This window comes from Tenebrio molitor, chromosome 1, assembly GCF_963966145.1.
Source record: "Tenebrio molitor chromosome 1, icTenMoli1.1, whole genome shotgun sequence".
Classification (NCBI taxonomy): Eukaryota; Metazoa; Arthropoda; class Insecta; order Coleoptera; family Tenebrionidae; genus Tenebrio; species Tenebrio molitor.
The window spans coordinates 28,261,446-28,272,707 of record NC_091046.1 but is presented as its reverse complement, the minus strand read 5'-3'; the positions used below and the strand labels follow the sequence as shown (position 1 = coordinate 28,272,707).

Genomic DNA, 11,262 nt, shown 5'->3' with positions numbered 1-11,262 from the left:
GGGGTCCACTACACCTTCAAGGATTCTGGGAAACCTCTTTGTTCGAATAATCTTCCCAAAGACGAAACAGAAACCGAAAATCATTTTCTACAAACTTTTCAAAAAGACCATACGGGAAGATTTATCGTCAAATTACCAATTAGAAATAACGTAGTCGAACTGGGTGATTATAGTCTACCAAAAAAACCGTTTCTCAATTTAGAATCGAAACTAATAAAAAACAAACAATTTCAAACTGATTATGGGAATTTCACCCGCGAATATCGTAATTTACGACATATGGAGAATGTACCATTAAACGAACTGAACAACTCTGATTGCTATTAACTGCCTCGCCATGTAGTATATAAAGGCCCATACACAATGGCGTTAACGTTACGTCGATGTTAAAACGTTAATGTTAACATTAGATCTAGAAATTCAAAATTACATGTATTTCATTGTAGACCGTTCACAATGACGTTATGATGAAAATTAATGTTGCATGATATTGTTAGCGTTAACGTTAGTTCTAGAAATGTTCTGGATTCTTTAACGTTACATTCTAACATTAGCCGAAGGAAATAATTTATAAAAAGTACTGAAATACATGTAATTAGATATAACGTTAACAATAACGTTTTAACATCGACGTAACGTTAACGCCATTGTGAAAGGGCTGTAAGAATTCTTTAAATCCGCGTAGTATTCGATGCCACAGCGAAATCCAACAACGGAAAAAGTTTAAACCATAATCATCTGGTCGGTCCGAAACTCCAGCAAGATCTATTAGAAATTTTCATTCGTTTTAGGACACATCACTATGTATTAAACGCGGACATAACAAAGATGTATCGCCAAGAAAAAAATTATTAGAGAAGAATTACATTACAAAATAATCATCTTTTTCAGGTTTTACTAATTGTCGGTATATCAGGAGCCTGCGGTAGGCAAGAACTACTTCAGTTGTCTATAAAAGACATAGAAGATATGGGAGAACTCCTGAAGATTCAGATCCTTGAAACTAAAACAAAAGTACCACGAGAATTTACCATAACTCCGGGAAATGTTAGTGGATTAAATTTATTAGAAGTCTTTCGAAGATATTCTTCATTGCGATCTAAAAATACACGGCACCAGAGATTTTTTGTTGGTTATAGACTTGGAAAATGCATTGCCCACCCTGTTGGAATAAATACTATTGGCGGCGCTCCAAAACAAATAGCCACTTTCCTTGGTTTGAAGAATCCCGAAGAATACACCGGTCACGCTTTCCGCCGTAGTTCGGCTACATTATTAGCTGAATCCGGAGCAGATACGTCGATTTTGAAACGTCTTGGGGGCTGGAAATCGACCAATGTTGCCGAGGGTTACGTTGACGCATCAATACAAAATAAGAAGAAGATCGCTCAAATGATTTTAAGCAAAGACAACACTACCAGTAAAGCCTTATCTTTCAAAAAATTGAAAACACATGATGCTACGTCTTCAAGTGGTCAAATCCCAGAGAAAAATAATTACTTATCGGTTGATAGTTATCATGAGATGTCTGCTGTATCGTCAAACAATCAAATTTCAGACGAACTTAACTTGTCATCATCATTAACAGAAGGTTTCCATATTTCACATTTACATAATTGTACTGTAAATATAAACTACTCAAAATAATTAAAGGGTCAAACTTTTGAAAGGCAATATATATTTCATATTAATCTTGAATTTAATAAAAATGATAAATTCGAAAAGAAGGAACATTTATGATCAAAAGCCTAAAACAGTTTTACAGTGGTACCAACAGTTTCTAACAAATTGCAGATAATTAAAAATAACTCCAAAAATTAACAAATAATGCTGAATTGGCATAATTGTTTTTGTGTGCAACCGTACGCGAAATGAGCACTTCGCGTGCCTAGAGCAGGCCGCGAAATTGAATTTCGCAGCCGTTGCCTTGACGACGGCCGTAAAAGTAAAAGTCATTTCAATATTTATTTATTATCACAATTACAACATATCTATCTCTATATTTGCGGTGTGATCTTACAAAATCTGGATTGGGTACAGTTAAAGTTTGATTTATGCCAGTTTTTGTGTCAGGAACGGCCGCTATTAGTACAGAATTTTCATCCAGTTTGAAGTTCCCGCCAATTTCAAATGGAGTGGTCGCCTGATGATTCGATGATTGACGTATTGACGAGTCGGTAAAAAAGATCGATCTAGAACAGACACGTATGAATTAGGTTAATTTTCCACCGGTCAAAAAGGGAAATATCTAGTAACTAGTAAGAAGTAACATATCCTGAATCATGAATGGCATCAACAGACATTTTGGTTTATTTGTCTCTTCGCACGGCATCTGATATTTCCACGATTAAAATAACCTAAAACTTATAACAGAATTTAACGTTTACCTGTCACAATAAATAAATTCCAGTAAATAGGTAAGCCAATGCAACATTATCCGACAGGGTTTTCACATTCTTCTTGTTACATCAGTCTCAAAGTCACTGTAACATTTTTTATATTGCTGTTTCGATTTTTCAGGTTTCAAATGCGACACTGCACAATTTATAATCTTTTTTTAACTCTGGATGAGTACACGGAACAAGAGCTGCATATTTGCGGTATAATCTTACAAATTCTGGATTGGTGACAGTAAAAGTTCGTTTTATGTCAGTTTTTGTGTCAGGAACGGCCACTATTAATACAGAATGTTCATCCTTGATGTCATCGATAGACATTTTGGTTAATTCGTCATCGTCTCTTCGCATGGCTCCTAATATTCCCATGATTAAAATGACCTAAAAAAAGGGCAGATTATACAGCAAATTGATCTGGTCTCGTGTCAATACCTTACACTTTTTCACCTGATAACCAACTGACTTTTTTTCAAAAAAGGTACCAATTTCAGAAACTTCGTAACACCAATGCCATCCCGTATGTTCAGCGTGAGCTTCAACATTGAATATGTACTCCATAAAGTTGAACTTTTCACAGTTTTTGATTTTTCCATTAAATAAGCCAAAACAACATTCTCCGACACCGTTTTCACATTATTTTTATTACACCGCTCTTTAAAGTCATTGTAACACTTATCGTACTGCCGTTTGGACTTTTCTGGTATTAAATTGGACACTGCACAATCTGGAGAAGTAGACGGAACAAAAACGTTGTAATTTTTTTGCGACATTTTTCCAATTTTTCTCAAAATGAATTGTTTTATTTATGTCGTTTCCATAGCGACATGGCGACATGTAGGCCGACTTTATTTTTATTGACAGTGAAGGAAATTTTACTTGTTCATTTTATAACTACAAATTTTCGGGTTGCACACAAAATGTTGTGTACACCTCGGCTACGAAATCCTTTGACGACCTCGAGATTGTCTTGTCTCGGCCGCAAAGCGGCCTTAACGACCATTTTTCTCTCGGTTCGTCAAAGTAGGATTTCGCAGCCTTGCTATACAAATAACTATTGATGCCATTTCGTGTTTATTTTTTCGGTTTTGACTTTTCAGTACTTGGTTGGACCCCCTCTTGCTTGAATTAAAGCCGCACAGCGTCTTGGCATACTGCGGATAAGTCTGCGGATGTTTTCCTGGTGGATTTGTCTCCACTCTTCTAAAAGAGCATTTTCCAATTCCAGCAGTGTGATTGGTGCGTTTTGACGGTTTCTAATTCGTCTGCCCAGTTCGTCCCAAAGGTGCTCGATGGGATTCATGTCGGGGCTGCACGCTGGCCACTGCATTATGGCGATGTTCTGTTCCTGAAGGTAATCAGTAACAATTCTCGCTACGTGTGGCCGGGCATTGTCTTGCATTAAGACAAAGTTCTCACCGCCAGCATGTGCACGAGGTTGTATCTGGGTCTGCAGCACCTCGTCAATGTAACGCCGTGCATTCAAAGCACCATTTCTTATGACGACGAGATCACTTTTATCGTCGATTGAAATACCGCCCCACACCATGACGGAACCATTGCCAAACGGGACTACTTCTTGGACTGTACTGGGCAAAAATCGTTCTCCTGCGCGTCGCCATACTCGGACTCGTCCATCATTCGAACACAGAGCAAATCTAGACTCGTCAGTGAACATAATCCTTCTCCAGTGACGAATTTGCCAATTATGATGTTCTTGGGCGAAGTGCATTCGCGCTTGCCGCTGATTTCTCGTCAAACGCATTACTTTCGCTGGACGTGTGGATCTCAGGCCTGCTTCTCGTAGTCGATTTCTTACGGTCTGGTCAGAAATTTGTACACCTCTGGTACGTAAAAGATCATTTTGTAAAGTGCGTGCTGTGTTTGTACGTTTCCGAAGAGCTTGTAAACGCAAAAAACGGTCATCAAGCAGCGTCGTTGCTCTGTGGCGACCTTGTCCAGGAAGACGAGTAACGCTTCCAGTGTTTTGGAACCGTCTCCAAAGCCTCCATATGACGGATTGCCTTACTCCCAGCTGTTCCGCAACATATCGCTGTGTTTTGTTTTCTTCTAGAAGAGTAACAGCTCGAGAAACTTCTACTGACGTTAGTTGTCTTCGTCCACCTTGATGGACCCCTCCATTGCGTTCCATCTCTTCAGAACGTTTTCGGAACAGTAAAAATAAAATCACTCGATTCACAATTATCACTTTGTTTTTGCAACGAAATGACTCTAATTGGAATTTTTTAGAAAGTAAAGCTTTTTTGACAATTTAAGTTTTCCTGATTAACAAAAGATTGTCATAGCAACAACTAACCAGCCACCCAACATTTTTGCCCATTTCGTTTAAAATTTACAGCCTAAATAAAAGTTGACCCCTTAATTATTTTGATTAGTTTATATAATAAATCATCCACTTAATTATTCTTAATTGAATTTGTCACATTTTTTTCGCATTAATGCAAAAAAGTGACAATCAAAACGCATTAGTGCAAAAAAGAACGTCATTTTGACATTCAAATCGACAACATAAAATTCGACATTTTACAACGGAATTAGAAAAAGCCAATTTTATATATCTTGAGGAAACATGGATATATCAAAACGGAAGTCAGGTCCGTTTATGGGGTCATGATGATGACAAAAAGGCAAATCCTTCCAAAATACCAACGGAAGGAAAAAGATTTACAGTTCTCCACGGCAGTCATAAAGGTAGCTTCCTCGAAGGGTATAGTTATCTTTTAGACAGCAACATAGAACACCGGGATTACCATCGCACGATGTACGGTCAATTATTCCAGACTTGGGTTGAACAACAACTAATCCCTGTCTTAAACAAGACAGATAGGAAAGTTGTCATTATTATGGATACCGCTCCATACCATTCCATGGTTGGAGATAAATTACCCACATTGAAATCTACAAACGGTCAACTACAGGAGTGGCTAACAAAACAAAACATTGAATACGACGAGACAATGACAAAAAAGAATATTTGGAATATAATAAAACCACACCTCGATGCCGCTAAGATTACAAAGAAGTATGTCATCGACGAGATTTTAGCTAAAAAAGGTCATGACGTCTTACGTCTACCCCCATACCATTGTCAATACAATCCTATCGAAATGATATGGGGGTTAATAAAAACATTAGATCGCAATCTGCTTGCAAAAATTGGGTGTCCAGATTGTGACAAGAAGCGTTAGCAAACTATATACCTGAGACGTGGGCAAACAGTGTTCGACATTGCGAGAACCTGATTAAAAATTATTGGAATAAAATGATGGGTAATCTTCCGATAAAAGATATGCCACCAATCATCATAAATTTGGCAGAATCATCAGAGGATTCAGATTCAGACATCAGCGTTGTGTCGCACTCCAACGAAAAACGTCAAAAATACGATGATCTCCACTCAGATCAAAGTCCATTAGATTCAGAGAGTGATGAGACAACTGAAAGAATATTCATTGAAGTAGTTTAAATGTTAATTTTGTTTCCAGTTAAAGTCTATTTGATTTTTATTTGAATTCTCAATGTCAAAATTCAGGCGAAGAATCACTTTCTGAATCTGTTTCGTCGGCCAAGGAAATAATATAGGTGAAATGTTGTTCACAGAAGTGTGCCCCATAAATTTTACCCAGTCTTCTTTTATGATTTTTTCGCAGTGCAACACGCTAAGATAAACTGTCAAATACACAGATATTAGGAGTTCAATGTGATGGTGGGACAAATATTGGTAACTATAATCTATTCGTTTTGATTGTGACCAGTCCCTAGTAACTTTTCAGTTGCTAGGTTATTTATAGGGAATTTTAGATAACACTAAATCCAGCCGCAGGTGGCAACTCTGGAAGGCGCCAATTTGTCGTTGACAGAACAACTCGCGCAAACGTTTTTCGACGTACACTGCGTGCGCATATAAATTTGAGTTTTGGAACGAAATTTTTGATTTCAAAAAGAAAATGCCACGTCGTCTTCTCAAAGTTGAGATCAAAAGGTCAATATTGACTTGTTTCCAGACATTTATTGAAGCCAACGGAAAACAACTGACAAAGACAACCATCGCCAATAAAGTCGATCAAATTTTTTCGGTAAATATTACCCATTCGATAATAAACTGTGTACACTGTTGGTATTGCTACCTTACAGATATCATAGGTTCCCCAAGTTCTTTCACGATATACGTACCTAACAATGTTTTTTTTATGTAGGTTTCTAAAGGTGAAGTGTTCAAAATTCTGAAAGAGGGTGCAGAAAATTTAACAACTTCGCGAGTTGGTCATCGAGAGCCTACTGATGTTTTTGAAAATTATTGTTTCCGCAAGGATTTGCAAAAACATATTTGGGAGTTAAATAGCTAAAACGAGTACTTTACGTTAGATTCTTTGTTGGAGTATGTCAAGGCCGATTCAGAATACAAAGGTGGAAGAACAACTCTTTGGAAGATTCTTAAAAGTATGGGCTACAAACACAAAATAGTGAATGGTCGCAAAATTTTGTGCGAAAAAAGATATGTGATTGTAGCCAAAATTAAGTTTTTGCGGCGTTATAAAGAACTGAAAAATGAAAACCTCTACAACTTTGTGTTTTTAGACGAAACATGGATCTATCAAAATGGTAGTGCTATTCGTCGTTGGGTCCATGATACGGATGTTAAAAGTAATCCCTCGGTAGTTAAAACCGAGGGAAAACGGTTCACTATTTTACATGCAGGGTCTAGTGCAGGATTTTTACCAGAGTGTGGTTACCTATTAAATTCCAAAAATAACGACCGTGACTATCACAAATCCATGACAGGAGACATTTTTAAAACGTGGGTGGAGGATCAGCTACTCCCTGCACTATCAAAATTTGAAAAAAAAAAGTGTTGTGATAATGGACAACGCTCCTTATCATTCCATGCGAATTGACAAAGCTCCAAATTATTCAAATAAAAAAAGTGAAATGCAGGAGTGGCTGACCCTCCACAACGTGACATTTGACCGGACTATGACTAAGAAACAACTATACGAACTGATTAAACCTTTTAATAACCACAACAACAGACGGTACCTAATTGACGACATATTACAAAGACATGGACACATTGTATTGAGACTACCACCTTATCATTGCCAATACAATGCAATTGAATTGGCTTGGGGATTTTGTAAGCAATATTACAATACAAAAGTTGCTTCAGAATCTTCATCCAAAAACAAAATTGAAAATTTATGGCCTGAATCACTATCTAAATGTAGCCCCAGTTTTTGGGAACACTATGTAAAGCATGTTGAAGACATTATTGACAAAGACTGGTTGGCATTAATGGGTAATTATAGTGTGCAAGAAATCCCTCCCATTATTATCAGATTGAATGAGTCTGATTCAGAAGATGATGATTTTGTATCAGATGCAGAACTCAGTTTCGATGATAATAATGAGGATGAGTGTGGATGTTCAGTGTGATTGTTTGGTAAAAATTCTGTACTAAACCCTTTTTGCAAATATGTTTGTTTCTCGATGTATATAAATTCATTGTTCGGTTAACTCTGTTTGTGCTATTTTGCTGTACATTTTGACTAGTGTTGTAGTTTGATGCCTTCTGCCTTTTCATCCCCTATAAAACATTTTTCTGAACTTCATGTTTTTTTATCTGAAAATATTTCTACTAATCAATGCAATTAATTGAAAGGTTTGATTACTTTTAGTAATCCCCAGGTATTTTTCGCATTTCTCTTACTGCCAAATGACCATTTTCTTCATTCTTCATTTATATTGAGAATTGCATGAGGTGATTTTGATGTTTTGACATTAAATGATCTGTAATCTGAATCTGTACCAGTGTACCTTGACATAACCCCACATTTCAACAGATATGATCATAGCATCAGACAGACGTTTTTAGTTTCTCCTACCACGAATATTAATTTCCGTTATTAATATTGATAAATAGATTGAGATCATTGCTTTACGACCATTATCAAGTTTTGAATATTGTGACATTTTCACATCACGTCATACCACACAAAAATTTAGTGGAAAACGTACGCAGCACACAGCTAAACAGCGCCTACTATGTTTTTCGTTGTGGTCACAATCAAAATGAATAGATAATAGCTGACCCAGCGAACTTCGTACCGCCTCAGAATTAATAAAAAATTTTGTGTTAACTGTCTAGCTGAATTGAATGAAGCTTTTTTATTAAGATAAAATGAATAATCAAAATGAAGGAGATTATTGGTATTCACGTCACGTGATGTGCAAATGTGATTAACTCCCAGGAATTTACGACAATTCATTGATAGAGTACTGAAAAATTAAGTTTTTTCGGTAAATTCATTTGCAAGAAGTGAGAGTATAATGAGTAGTAGAGCAAATTGCTGTGTCCCGAGTTGTAACTAACTATACAGTGAATTTTTTATCAATGAACCATAGGGATTGACATGGTGTAAACTTTATTTCATGTCCGAAAAATAATTTTGAAATTAGCAATAGAAACACCATTGACGCGAAATAAAGTTTATACTTTATACCATTTAAATCCCCATGGTTCATTGATAAAAAAATTCACTGTATAAAAATAATCCAGAATTACCAATCACCATAAACGGATTGAATATTTTAATGAGTTTGGTTGGGATGCAGTCAACATCTGACGGGAAGAAAATATGGAAAATTAAATTAAAAATTGGAAAGAGAATTACTAAGCATATGCGTGTTTGTTGGAAACATTTTGTCGATGAACATTTTGTTCCACTGGTTTGTTGGTTTGGATGCACTGTTCACTTGTTTGATAGTTTCGAGGTAAGGTATGCCGCACAGCAATAAATGTTCAACCCTAAAACAGCTTCCCCCGCGACGTAGCATTACTTGGGGTAGCATTTAAATAATTACAGACAGTTGACGTATTTAAATGCATAATTAGTTATACCTATACAGGTGCGATACACTGAATAAGTGAATAAGCCCATTTCTAGCGTTAGCCATGACATAGCAGCGGGTATGTTCGCAATTTCTGCACGGATATTGGCCTTGTAGGGTCCTTTGATGGTTGATATAAACGCGAGATTTCAAAAAAAAAACACAAACAAAATTGCAAGGGGACAAATCGGGCGAGCGGGCTCTCTACTACAAATTGCCCCTTATTGAGGTGAGACTCCAGTTCTTCGTCTTGTCACACTCCCGGTTTGTCTGAAATCATGGTCTGAACGTAGTGACCCATGTGACAATTGATTTCTGGTTCGCGACACGACCCAACATTGAAGCGATTTCGGAAGGGTTGTGATCACAGAAAATCAGTTTGAAAAGTAGACCTCAACGGCAAACGCAGGCTTTCCACTCTTCCAACGCATGATGGCAGCTGACAGGGATAGGAAACAAATCTTTAAAACCACGGCTTCCGAATGAGACCACTCCCGCCCCATTACGACCCCTACAGTCTGAATAGCGCGCATTTCAAAAAAGGAAGTTATGTTGTCGCACCTTGTACGATGCAAAAGTACGTGTTGTTGATCACCATAAATCACACTTCGTGTTAAAACTCAGCTGACGTTAAATCTCACTCTCAGTTAAGTTCAAATTGTCGATGCGCGCACAATGACAGATTGGGACAGATGACATAACCTTTCAAAATGAATTTTCTTCATAATTTTTTTTTTTCGTTAGTTATTCGATGTTTTAATAGTTATTCTGCTAATCGGGGCGGAAACAAATCCAACAATATAATGATCATAGAAATCTGTCCGGCCGTTCTTGAGTTATAAATTGCGTAACTAACCCGACTTTGTTTTATACAGTGAGCGGCAAAAATATGGAATAAATTCATTAAAAATTAAACAAAATTTTTTTCAAAAAAATCGTTGGACAGGTCAATTTTAGTTTATAAAAATACATATTTTAATACAAAATAAAATTCCAAGCAGTCATTTGATTTCGAGTTATGACGTCATCGATATTTTTTTTAAATGGAAACCTCCTATTTTTTTTCTTGATTCTAATAGCCCTTTTAATTATCTAAATGCCAGTAGAAAAATGTTGTTACCTTACATAAGGAAATTTCTGAGGAAAAAAATAATAAAGTTGGAAAAAATAAATTTTATAACGAACAAAAACAAGTCAAAAACTGTGTTAGTAAGTACTTAAAATTATGGAATTAAATGTTCGAATTGCCATCCCCCAGCTTGTTGACAATAAGCAAGTTTATGAAGAAATTCCCTCTGTTTTGGTTTTATCTAGGTTTATCCCCGCACCCAATCAAAATTAAAATTTCTATACGTTGTGTTTCTGTTAAATGAGTCATTTTTCATTTTCGAAAACGTTTTGTAAAATAAATAACTCATACGAATGAAATTGACAGTAAGATATGACTGTTTGATTTACCTATTTGATTTTTTGACTTGTTTTTGTTCGTTATAAAATTTAGTTTTTGCACGACCTGTACATAATGAGCAACTTTACTCCCTGATTGTATGGAGTGAAGTGGCTCTTTCTTCCCCATGGGCAAAAAAACCATAGCCTATTCAACCTTTTATGGTACATATTTATTTCGAATTACTTTGTTTTTTCACTCGAGATGCAGTTTGTAGCCCGAAGGCGAAGCCCGAGGGTCCTACAAAGCACCGACGGTAACAATCATGCAATCCCGAGGTGCAGATACTATTGTTTGCACGATCCAAAAATTTTAATTGAAAAAAGCCGAAAGGTTAAAAATTATTTTTAACTGTCAACATGACATTTAAATTTAGCTTGACAGTTAGTGATAACTTACAAATTTTCGGCTTTTTTCTATTAAAATCGGTGAGTCGTGCAAAAAATAGTGTATGGACATCGGGAGTGAATGATTTTTACCCTCAGTGCTTTGTAGCCATCGGGCTACGCCCTC

The 11,262-nt window shown here is 36.5% G+C and overlaps 3 long non-coding RNA genes across 3 annotated transcripts; 1 reads left to right on the top strand and 2 right to left on the bottom strand.

The window, feature by feature from the left end:
- Positions 1–1,952: 1,952 nt before the first annotated feature.
- LOC138139058 (uncharacterized) lies at positions 1,953–2,524 on the bottom strand. The gene is made up of 2 exons (XR_011162196.1): positions 2,388–2,524; positions 1,953–2,192 (listed from the first exon to the last, which is right to left on the bottom strand). It is a non-coding gene; the product is annotated as an uncharacterized lncRNA (long non-coding RNA).
- Positions 2,271–3,016, top strand: LOC138139062 (uncharacterized). The gene is made up of 2 exons (XR_011162203.1): positions 2,271–2,417; positions 2,521–3,016. It is a non-coding gene; the product is annotated as an uncharacterized lncRNA (long non-coding RNA).
- A 3,753-nt stretch (positions 3,017–6,769) lies between these two features.
- LOC138137290 (uncharacterized) lies at positions 6,770–8,492 on the bottom strand. Its single transcript, XR_011161680.1, has 2 exons — positions 8,084–8,492; positions 6,770–8,034 (listed from the first exon to the last, which is right to left on the bottom strand). It is a non-coding gene; the product is annotated as an uncharacterized lncRNA (long non-coding RNA).
- Between the last annotated feature and the right edge of the window lie 2,770 nt (positions 8,493–11,262).